Source organism: Canis lupus, chromosome 12 (genome assembly GCF_003254725.2).
Source record: "Canis lupus dingo isolate Sandy chromosome 12, ASM325472v2, whole genome shotgun sequence".
NCBI classification, from domain to species: domain Eukaryota; kingdom Metazoa; phylum Chordata; class Mammalia; order Carnivora; family Canidae; genus Canis; species Canis lupus.
The window spans coordinates 37,699,850-37,712,754 of NC_064254.1; the positions used below are offsets into that span (position 1 = coordinate 37,699,850).

General features: G+C 35.5%; 1 protein-coding gene and 1 non-coding gene across 2 annotated transcripts in view; one reads left to right on the plus strand and one right to left on the minus strand.

The window, feature by feature from the left end:
- IMPG1 (interphotoreceptor matrix proteoglycan 1) overlaps nucleotides 1-12,905 on the minus strand; it is a 150,010-nt gene that overhangs the window by 34,400 nt on the left and 102,705 nt on the right. The window lies entirely within an intron of this gene.
- TRNAK-UUU (transfer RNA lysine (anticodon UUU)) lies at nucleotides 12,127-12,199 on the plus strand. The gene has a single exon. It is a non-coding gene; the product is annotated as a tRNA-Lys (tRNA).

Genomic DNA, 12,905 nt, shown 5'->3' on the forward strand with positions numbered 1-12,905 from the left:
CTCAACAAATTCTTAATTCTATATCAAACAAATCCATTCTTATTTATCATAACAAGAAAATTATTCCCTTCCTTTTTGGCATAGTATAGGGATAGGAAATAAGTATTTATTATACATTCATTCAACAGATAAATATTGATAACCTGCTATGTGCCAGGCATTGTTCCAGGTACTGGAATACATCAGTGAACAAAACAGACAAAAGTTCTGGCCTCGAGGAACTTATTGTCTAGTGGAGGAAGACAGAAAGTAAACAAACAATGGGAAATGTATAGTATACCAAGTTGTGGTAAGTGCTATAGAAATAAAGTTAAGTGGGAAATGGTGTGAGAATGTTGGGTTGGCAATTTATATAGAGTGGTCACTGAGAATATAATATTTGAACAGGACCTGAAGGGGTAAGAGAGTTTAGCCATGCAGCAAATGCAAATGAGAAAGCCAAAGGAAAAAGGGTGTCTTTAATGTTTCAGTAACAGCTGGCTGGGAGGGCAGCATGGCTAGAATGGAGTTCTATACTATCCATCAACTGTGAGGGTGACCAAAGATATTTTCAAATACTCGAAGTCTCAAAAAACCCCTCCTAGGCACTGTTTCCTAAGATGTTTTCACATAAAATGATGGTAAGCCAAGTAGAAAGAAATGGGATACTGAAAAAAACTTAGGGAAATTCTCTGAAAGGTGGTAATAATGGGGTCTTATGGGGAGATAGGTACCACTGATGTCTCAAGAGACAAGTATATGGAATACTTGTATAATCAAACCCTCTCCATTGTGGCAAATTATTTACCTTGACAAAACTGCTGGAAAATGTGCTCTACAATAAGAGAGTAAACCTAGAGAGAGAAAGCCTGAGATCTAGGGACCAGGGAATCCAACCCAGTAGGAAGGCCAAGGAAATTCTAAAGATGATAGCAAAGGAGAGTCCCAGGTGACAGCTGTTAAAAGGCTTAGAGAGTAGCAATCTAGAAAGAAAGAGAAGAAGGTATCTGAAAATTGGAAGTGATAAGTTACCTGATGAGGAAAAATATGTTGGAAAATTCATTGGAAAGTTAGGGAATAGTTGACATTAAATACAAAGAAAACTAAGCAAATAAAAAAAATCAAAGAAAACATCAACTCTAAGAAAACAGAAAGGAAACAGAGCAAACAGGTCAGTTGTGAATATATAATGTAAATGCTGAATATAGATTTAATTATAGTTATCATCTTTGAGAAGATTAGGTGGAAGCAGAAGAATGGTTTTGTGGGAAACTTAACATTTATTTACAATAATAGAAGGACAATAGATGATATATAAAACTGATGACTCAAAAGATACATATTATTTAAAATTATAGGAAGAGTAAATACCAGAAGAAATAGCTAATTGAGGTTAAGAGACTAGTTTTGGTAAGTGGGACTACACAGTGGGGAGGTGTGAGACAGGGAAAATGCTTAATTTGTCAGAACACTTTAATGTGACTTGACTTAAAAAAATTAAGTGCTTTATTTTGGGATTATTGTATATTTAAATGTAGTTCTAAGGAATAAAAGAGTGACATTGGTAAAATGGCAGAGTAAGAAACGCCAAAAGTCAAGTTGTCCTTTACATTCTAAAGTTACAGCTAGTAAATAGTTGTGATATAATAAGAAATCTATATTTGGTCTCTGCCTCCAGTTCCTAACATAGAACTCCTAAGTCCCTTATAATTTCCTGGGTGATAGGAGTATCTTTGTTCTAGTGAGGTGATTCCTGGTGGGTTCCTATAGCTGCACCTTTATATTCTTTGATAAACATCTTCCCATTTCCCCCACCTCCTGGCTCCTGGTAACTACCATTATGCTCTCTGTGTCTAGGTATTTGAATTTTTAAGATTCCACATACAAGTGAGATCATGCAATTTTTTTTCTTTTTGTGTGTGGCTTATTTCACTTAGCACAATGTCCTCCAGGTTTACCCATGTTGTTGTAAGTGGCAGGATCTCGTTTTTAAAAGCTGAATAATATTCCACTGCATATATCCATACATCTATCTACCTTTATATCACAATTTCTTTAATCATTCGTCCACTGAAAGATATTTATAGCTGGCTGATCAGAAGTGATAAGTGATAGCCTGGGACTTGCAACTGGCATCTGAAGTGGGGGGCAGTCTTGTGGAGCTGAGCCCTTACCCTGTGGGGTTTGTACCAACTCTGAGTAGAGTGGTTAGTGTCATACTGAATTGTTTGACAGCCATGTGATGTCTGAAGAGTTGGAGAATTGGTTGATGTTGAATAACTGCTCCACACATTTGATGTTAAAAGTATTGTGAATGGAGAAATAGTTTTCCTCTTAGTAGTTAAGCCCTTAGGAACTTTGGCACCCGTGAGCCCTCTTAAAACAATTATCTCATTATATCTTCCAGCCAACTCAAAGATAAAATAGAGAACTCAGAAATGTAGAAGCTATAGAAGGTGTGAGAGTGAGGTTTAAATTCACTTAAATATGGAAATCTGCCTAAGAAGCCATAAGAGGTGTGATTGCAGAACCAATTCTAAACTTATGAAATGTGACAATTGTAAAATACTCACCTAACTACCAAAACTTGTGATGTGGGGGAATGAAGATGGCTGGAGTATTAGTGTTTTGGTAAATTTATCTTTCATAGCAGTACATCAAAAAATACTGCCTAGTATTGATACAAATAGTGTAAATGATAATAACTCCAGATTAATATTTTAGGTAATCTTCCTTTAGGGATCTCTTAAGAATGAATATGTCATGAGGTAAGGAAACACTTATCTGCAATTCAGCAATTTCTTGCATGTCATTTCAACTTCTTTTTCTCCTATTAAAGTCAAGTAAAATTAAATGCAGTCCATTTTATTAGAATGACATTGCAGAAAAATTCCATCTTTGCAAAAGTACTTTTATCTACCCTTTTATCTTTTTAATTATATTGAGTGATATCTGAAATGATAGGTATCCTTTAATTATTTGTCAGTAGCAAAATTGTTGTTATTTCAACATTGTTATTTCACTTACTTTTTTGGGTAATTTTCTTATCCTTTAACATTTAATTTAATTTATTTTATTTTATTTTATTTTTTTGAGAGAGCACACACTCATGTGGGGGTTGGAGGCAGAGGAAGAATCTTTTTTAAAAACTTTATTTTTAATTTTTATTTAAAATTTTTTAAAATTTAAGTTCAATTTAGTTAATATATAGTGAATTATTAGTTTTAGGGTAGGATTTAGTGATTCATCCATTGCGTGTAACACCCAGAACTCATTACATCAAGTGCACTCCTTAATGCCCATCACCCAATTACCCTATTCGTCCACCCATCAGAGAGAGAGAATCTTAAGCAGACTCCATGCTCAGCCTGGAGCTCAACCTGGGAATTGATTGCATGAGCTTGGATCATGTCCTGAGCCAAAATCAAGAATCTGATGCTTAATCAACTGAGCCACTCAGGCGCCCCTGGTAATTAAAAAAAAAACCCTATTGTTTAGTCATTCAACATAAATATACACTTATTGTTTTTCTCATAGATATATTTTGTAAACCATAGATTGAAAACATAGCTTCATGGTTATCTGGGATAAATGTGAAATTTCAAATGTATCTGTATTTTAAAAAGTCTTAAGCAGAGCCACCAAAGAAGCAAAATATTTTACTATCAATTCTTTATTGTCATTAAATTATTAGCAATAGTGTTAAATAATATTAATTTACATTAAATAATATTAACATTAGTAAAGTTAAATAGCATCTGGATTAAAACTGAAGCTGGTAAGAATCTTAATTTGTAAACCCTGGGGAACTTCATTGCATTTTCTTACTATTTTAGTTAGATATTTCTGTGAGGTTATGCCTCAAAATCTAGTCTTAGAATCTTGGGAGGTAGGATTGAGGGTGGGATAGGAGGAAACTAAAATTTATTTGGCATCTGTTATGTTCTAGGTAGCATACAGGGATATTAAAAAAAAATTCTCCATTTACTTTAAGCCATTTTATGTTTTCCCAACTGATTATACACTCTGCATTTGCTTCTTGATGTGAATTATTGGAGTCTTGAAGTATGTGTTTGATTATGGCTTCTCAAATGATTTAACTAGGTAATTAAAGAGAGGTAGCCCAAGGCTACAAAGATGAGTGTCCCCTCAACCAGTGGTCATCATTAGAATGAAATATGCATGTATGTATTCTAGCATGATGCATTCCTCTTCCCAAATTATCAACAAAAGTACTTTTTTTTTTTTTTAATTTATTACACTTTACCTTCACTTCAAAAAGTGCTGAATTTGGGATGCCTGGGTGACTCAGTGGTTGAGCGCCTGCCTTCAGCCCAGGGCGTGATCCTGGAGTCCCGGGATCAAGTCCCACATCAGGCCCCCTGCATGGAGCCTGCTTCTTTCTCTGCCTGTGTCTCTGCCTCGCTCTCTCTCTCTGTGTCTCTCATGAATAAATAAATAAAATCTTAAAAAAAATGCTGAATCCGAGAAATCTTATTATACTTAAACTCTGCCTTATGTAATATAAAACTACAGACCTCAGAAGTGCAACATGTCTGATTACTTTCTCTCTTCTCTGTAACATATCTCTAATAACTTTCAATTTAAAATCAGACGTATATGAGGAAATTGTGAGGATACATTTGGAAAAGGAGCCCATCTATGTCTTTTCCTCATTTGTTAATGGTCTTAATGAAATTTTTGATTGTCTGCTCTGAAGAAATAAACATTTTGGGACAAATGAAGTAATCGTTATATGGATATGACATGCCGTGATGCTGTAGCTTTTAACAGCATGCCCATAATTCAATTCTGAATGGCTTTTGAATTATTTATTCCAAGATTATTGAAGAGGTTGTGTTTTTCTACCTCTGGCTTGCAAAGTGAAATAATCAATATTTTCCTCTCTATTAATAACTTCATATATATCTAAGAAAATAATAAAGATTCAGATAAAATAAAATGTGAATTTGGGAATGTGGAAAGAGCACAAAATATTACATGGTAGGCAGTAGGCAGCCTCTAATATGGTCATTGATGACCCTCACTTTATTTTATTCATATCCCTGTATAGTCTCTCCTATATGCATAGAACTGAATTCTACTGAATACTTACTATGGAGGAAGTGATTAAAAGGTTCTGTTACCCAATTTCAATGAGAAGGGAGTTTCCCCACACCATCAACCAATTCTCTGATGTCAGCTGGGTGTACAACAATTCAACTCAATTCTGATACCATCTACCTGGAAATAGTACTAGCTTCCACATGTTAAGGGCTCAGCCACAAGACTGTCCTCCATTTCAGATGCCATTTGTAAGCTCAGATTGTTACCTGTGCTTCTGACCCACTGGCTATATATTGGAGGTTCCAAAACCCCTCCCTAGGTTTAATTTCCTACAGTGGCTCACAGAACTCAGGAAACCTACTTATTCACTAAATTACCAGTTTATTACAAAGGATATTAAAGGATATAAATCAAGAGCCACATGAAGAGATACATAGGGCTACATCCCAAACAAAGGAGCTTCTGTCTTTGTGGAGTTTGGAGCCTAGCATGATGGCATGTGGAAGCTTTCTGGCTCCTGGACCGGTAAGCTCTCCAAACCCTCTCCTTTTGTTTTTTTACGGAGGCTTCATTACATAAGCATGATTGATTAAATCATTGACCACTGGTGATTGATTCAATGCCCAGACCCTCTCTCTTCCCCAGAAATCAGGGACTGGGACTGAAATTTTCATCCTTTTATTCATGATTGTTTTCCTTGGCAACAAGCCCCCATCCTTAGGTACTTTCCAAAAATCAATTCATCTACATAAACCTAATCGTGGTGAAAAGGCCTTGATAGGAATCAACAAGATACTCATTTTACCTTTATGTCTTTGAAGTGATTTTAAGAACTGGGGACAAGAGGTGAAATATTATAACAAGAAAAACTCCCATTGCTCTTATTGCTCAGGATAGTCCAAGGATTTGGGAGCTGCGAGCCAGGGACTGTGGATGAAGACTAAATATATATATGAGAAATGTTTTGATTATCTGAATGACTAAATAGGTATTTCCTGTAAATCACAATATTACAATGATATATGATTATGAGGCTAGGTCATAAAAGATGTTTTTCTTCTACCTTTCTCTCTTGAGTCAATTATCACGGAGGGAATCAGCTGCCATGTGGTGAAGACACTCAAGCAGCCATGTGGAGAGGCCCATATGAAGAAGAACTGAAGTCTCCCTGTAGCTAATTTGCCAGCTATGTGAGAAAGTCACCTTGGAAGTAGATCCATCAGCCCCTGCCAAGTCTCTAGAGGTCTGTAGAGAGTCTATAACCTTGGTTGATATCTTGACTGCAACCTCAGGAGAGACCCTCACCCTGAACTACCCAACTAAGTCACTTCTTGATTTCTGACCTACAGAAACTGGGAGAGATAATAAATGCTTCTTGTTGCTTTCAGCCATTCAGTTGTGGAGTAATGCAACAATAGGTAATCAATACACACAGAAACCCTTAAAGATCCAGAATTGCAGAATTTTAGGTCTGCCAATTCTGACTCTGGCTTTTATTGGAATACCACAAAGAATCTTGCTTTTGGTTTAGAATAATTATTTTGAAACATGCCTTTCTTATTTTACAGAAATGTATCATAATTTACATAAGATAGGCAGAAAGATTATATCGGTATTCTGATCTGCACTGGGGACATTAGATACCAGCTTACTGATAGGGAAGTTTTAGAACAGGGTATGGGTTTGTATTTATGGTATGTAGAGGGGAAGAATGAGTAGAAAGGACAGAAAAAGGATTATATATTCAGAAACATGGTTTCTAAGATTGGTTTTGCCATTCTGAATTTCATTTACCTAATCTAGGTCACAATAGGCAACCTCCTCCATGCCAGGTGTTCCAAATCAATCAATGCAATGCCTCCTTTTTCTAACAAATACTTTGTAATGCCACTTTTATGACCCTGAAGTGACCCTTAATCAAGAATAAAACCTAGCTATACATACTTCCAAAAAGTCAATGCATTGTTCAAACTGTGACAGAAAGGAGAAATAAACAGAAAACAATTTATTATACTGTAATGTGTATTTCAAAAGGCATTACAACACCCATAAGACACAATAAAGTAGTTAGAAGCCTGTACTTATATGTAAATATCTATAAATATCACTCTGGATTCCATAGCTACAAAATAGACTGATTTAGCTGCTGTACTGGCAACATAAATACTATGATCACCACTGTCATAAGAGAAGTGATTTTCTGAAATGATGGTTGACACTTAGTAAAGTTCAAACAAAACAAAATACAATCTCCCTTTAATTTACTTATTAGTTGCATTCCTAGGTTAAATTAAAATTTTGCAAAATACACTTTGCAAATCATGTGAAAAAAGTGTCAGGAAAAAATGTGAACCATGTAAGTGTCTTATTTAGTGTAACTTCCAGGTTATTTGATTTATAGGGGCTTGCACCTTCTCTTGCTTTGCAATCTGTTAGTTGTAGGATGCTCATAGTAATGCAAATTATTGTCCATAGAAAGGCAAAGGCTTTTCATCAGGTGAAATAAAATTGCTTATTTCCCTGTGGATATTCATCAATTTGCATATGCTGGTAAATTTATTTCCTCACTTTTTTGTTTTTTGGAGAAGGCATCCAGATTTGAACTATTCTCATTTTTAATTGCTGATCATGTGTTGTTTGAATTCTCTTTCAAACTGGTGATAGCATCTTGTTTCCCCAATAGTTAATTTGTTAGGCACAATCTTTGACACATGTTCATTTTATAAATGTGTAAGAGTCATGATTTTACCTTTTTTTAAAAAGATTTTATTTATTTATTCATGAGACACACACACACACACACACACACACACAGAGGCAGAGACACAGGCAGAGGGAGAAGCAGGCTCCATGCAGGGAGCCTGTAGTATACTGCCCCCATGATAATTACTGCTGACAATGCTGAACTTTAACCTGAGCTTTACCAGAAAACTGCAATGGTTAAGAAACCTTCACCTCAACCCACTTGCTTTCTGAAACCTCCCCACCACCTTTTGTTCTGGGAGAGGGCTAACTACAAAGAGTCACTTTTCCTCATAGGATTTAGGTAAGACTTGTCTACTTTTTCCCATGACTCCTATAAGGCTCACAGATGACCTCCTGGTTTACCTGCCTCTATAAAACTCTACTCACCCTGAGACAATACGGATGGACCTATAAGGTATTATACTAAGTGAAATAAGGTAGACTGAGAAAGACAAATATGGTATTATTTAACTCTTATGTGGAACCTAAAAACCAAAATAAATGAATACACAAAGAAAAAGCAGAAACAAACCTATAAATAAATACAGAGAACAAACTGATGGTTGCCAGAGGGGAGGTTGGTGGGGTGTTGGGCAAAATGAGTGAAGGAAAGGGGTAGATATAGGCTTCCAGCCATGGAATGAATAAGTCATGGGAATAAAAGGCACAACATAAGGAATATAGTCAATGATACTGTAATAGGGATATAACAGGACAGATGGTAGCCAAGCTTGTGGTGAACACAGCATAATGTATAAACTTGTCAAATCCCTGAGTTGTGCACATGAAACTTATGTAACATTGTGTGTCAACAACAACCCCATCCATACTTTTCTTTGAGACATTCTTCATTAATGAATGTTCTCCCTACTGTAGCAGTGTGAATAAAATTGTGTCCTTAATTATTTGGTATAATTTGTTTTACACACTGTTCTAATACGCTCTAACTTTACAAATTATATGTATGTATGCATTCTTCATTGATTCCCTAAACCAATCATTCCTCAGTTATTGAACATCTACTATGTTCTATTATAAAAGGGTGATTTAAATTAATTGCTAGTGATATTTTATGATTATTTTAAAGTTATGTTGGCTTTAAGCCCAGGACTGGAGCAGCAAACCCAGGAAAAAATTTTCAGTTAATCCGATGATCTTTTTTTTATAGACAATCAGTGGAATCATTGTTTCATAATTTCCTGGAATCTTGTTCTCTAAAGTTAAGTTTTCTGTATATTCAAGAAAGCATGGAAGAAGAGTAAAAATGCCCTGGACTTGGAATGTTTGAATATTTGATTCCCATTCACTTTTAGTTTACTCAATTCATTTAACATTTAACATTTAACCCAATTTATTTAACTGAATTAATTTAACAAATGTTTATTGCATATTGATATGTGCCAGGCATTTTGCTAGGTCATAATAATGGCTCTTATTTTTTTTATTAGTTGGTACATATCAGGCACAGTTCTAAGCATTGTACACATTAATTAAATCTTCACAAGAACCCCATAAAATAAGGACTCATGACCATTACATAGATGGAAACTCAGGTACAGATAGAAGTTAAATAACTTGCCCAGGGCTGTAAGTGGTTGAGCTGGGGTTTGGCGATACATAGACTCCAGAACCCATCTTCCTATACTGCTGATGCCGGGTGATGAACACAACAGACCCAGCCCTTGTCTTCAGGGAGCATTCAATCTTCAAGCATTAACTATCTGATCACAAATATGCCGAGTGCTGTGAAAGAGGACACTCAGAGTGTTTTGGGAGGCATAAAAGGGATCTGTGTTTGTGAAATGAAGCTGGTAAGATCTACTCACTTGGCTTTAGGGATGTGGTGAGGAGCAAAGCCAAATATGATATAAGAAAGCAAAATTTAGCTAGTGCAATTCTTCAAACCACAAGCTGTGCTCACTTGCAGAAAACAAACTGGTGTACTTGGGAGATGCCAATCTGGCTTCAGGAGAGAATCTCTTCAGAGAATGACCTTAAACAATTTTGATTGTGAATTGCTAAGATCAAAGTAAGTGTTATTTAAAAAAATAAGGCAAATATTTCAATGCAAATTTGAAAAACTATTTACTTTGCAAAAAACTTTCAAAAGAATATCATAAAAATACTGAAGGTATGTTTAATGAGGATTTTCTTAATTGCAATAAATAATCAACAGTTTAAATGAAAATAAAGTTGATTTAAAAGTCAAGCATACACTATTTATTTATTTATTTATTTATTTATTTATTTATTTATTTATTTTAAGCATACACTTTAAAGGATGATCAGAGACTTGGTTTTTATGCAGAGTTGTTTTTCTACTAGTCAGTGAAAGAAATGCAGTATGGATAGGAATTTTCAAGGGATGCTGCATTTTCTTTTGAGAACGAGGAAGCTATAAAATCACAAGTGAGGGCAGCCCAGGTGGCTCAGAGATTTAGTGCCACCTTCAGCCTGGGGCGTGATCTTGGAGACCCAGGATCGAGTCCCACGTGTGCTCCCTGCATGGAGCCTTCTTCTCCCTCTGCCTGTGTCTCTGCCTCTCTCTCTCTCTCTCTCTGTGTGTGTGTCTCTCATGAATAAATAAATAAAATCTTAAAAAAAATACAAGTGAATCAGACTTAAAACGGAGTATCTCTATTGGCTTGGAAATGCTTGTGCCAGTAAGGTATGTTCCCTGAAGGTAGAGCCTGGGTCTTTCATTTGGGAGCATCTTGAATAGAGCACTTTGCACAAGCCCAATCATGACTCATGTCTGATCTGTGAATGAGAAGCTGGCAACCAGAGGTCAGTTAGTGACGGTCGGTTCCTGGTGTGTGTCAACTTCCTGAAGCAGAGAAGATACGTTATGAAACAGGGTCTGGCCATGCTCTAAGCAGATCCATACAAAATGAATTCTGTTCAGAGTATAATCTGATGCCCTAAAAAAAGTTAATGTAGTTTAGTTCATGCCGGGAAAAATTGTGAATGATTGTGAAATGAATTTAAAAGATTATTAGGTGTCTTGTCAAGAAAATACCGAGCATCACCTAGCAGACCTTTGAAAGTTATGCAGTTTTAGAGGGTTCTGTGCTTTTTGTGGTCCTTGAGCTATTTGATAACTCTATAAGCTATAGATAACTAATGGTAATGCAAATAATTCTAGTCTTCAGAGATGCAGGCAAATTTTTGTTTGGATGGAGATGCCAATGGTTTCTCTTCTATTGAAGAGATGATTCTAAACATTGTATTTTACTGCTGGGTGGATTTGACAAGTTTTGTGCCAATTTGCAAATTTGTGCCAGAATTCTTGATTGCCTATATCATGGGTTGGCAAAATTTTTCTGAAAAGAGCCAAATAGTAAATATTGTAGGCTGTATAGGTCCTGTGGTCTCTATTGTGACTATTGGAACTATGCTGTTATAGAGCTAAAGTAGCCATAGTAAACCAGTAGGCATGGCTGTCTGTGTGTGGTGAAATGGAATTTCATGTAATTTTCACATGTCATAAAATATTACAATTCTTTTTTTTAAATATTACAATTCTTTTGATATTTTCCAACCATTTGGAAATATGAAAACCATGCTTATCTTGCAGGCTGTACAGAAACAAGTAGTAGGCTGGATTTGGCTCACAGGACTGTAGTTTGCTGATCTCTGGCTTATAGTTGGTCTTTTTTTTGGGATTCTCCTTTGAACCAGTTGTAACACCTTATTTGTTCCCTCATTAACTAATGAGTTAAGTAAAATCTTTGACAATGTGTTCACTTTCTATTTGAGTGAGAGTATTGATTTTACCCCTTTAAAAATTTCTTCTCCTTTTTCTTAAGATTGTTCAGGGGAGAGAGAAAGAGGGAGAGAGAGAGAGAGAGAGAGAGAGAGCAAGCAGGGGGAGGGGCAGAGGGAGAGGGAGACAAGCAGACTGACTAGACTCTTTGCTGAGTGTGGAGCCCAATGCAGGGTTTCATCTCAGGACCTCAAGATCATGACTTGAGCTGAAATCAGGACCTCAAGATCATGACTTGAGCTGAAATGTGCTCAATTGACTGAGACACCCAAGAGCCCCTAAAAAAATTATTCTTTAACATTTGCCAAAGGCGGTTAATGGAATTCAATTTGGAGAACATGAATCTAAAGACAGATTTCCTGTCCCTGAGTAAATATTAGAGTCCTGGAAAGTTTTAAGAACTTTATCAATATCTGGGGCCCTTTGTAAAGGAATTAAATTAGACCTTTAAGAGAGGGCCCTTACATTGGTATGTTGGAAAAACTTTTCAGAGCATTCTAATGTGCAATCAAGACCTAGAACCAGTAAATTTGAGGAAGTCATATTAAAAAAAAAACTTGGTAAGGGGTGTCTGGCTGGCTCAGTTAGTAGAGCATGTGACTTTTGATCTTAAGGTCATGAGTTCAAGCCTCATGCTGGGTGTAGAGCTTACTTAAAAAAAGAAAAAATGAAACTGCTAAAACTTTCTTGGCATATCAAAGGCAAATTGTGACTTTATGGTAATCAACATACAATAATAAATAATGGCTAGAACTCCTATGGTATTAATAAGGTTGTGTAATCTTTTAATTTACAGTATAATAGAAAAATCCCATTATATAAAAGAAGATTATACATTGGTTTAATTAATATCTTTTTAAAATTTTCCTAATGGTTTGAAAATTGGCAAAATAAGATTATTGTCAAAGACTTATGCATAAATTTCACTTATTCACTTAAGCATAAAGCTCACTTTATTCCATAAATAATTAAGGTGGACTAAAGACCTACCCAGCAATGCTAATAACAACTTAAAAGTGCTGTGATTTTCCATTCTTTCTCATTGTTTTCTTAGTTTTTTTTTTTTTTTTTTTTTGAATGGGAAGAGTTGGAGAGTACTTTTTTAAGCAGGAACTCCAAATTTTCCAAATCTCAATGTTTTGAGTGACTTCATGGGGCACTCAGTTATTATGATGGTTTAGCTACAAAATACCAAGTAATTTTATTGCTATCTGACATTTTATACTTTCAATATTTTTTCACATATTTTATTCAAAATGATCCTCAAAAGCTTTAGTAAATATTATAAAAGGTAATTACATTGCATACAAATCTGTACTTTATTTTCCATACCAAACCAAAACTTTTC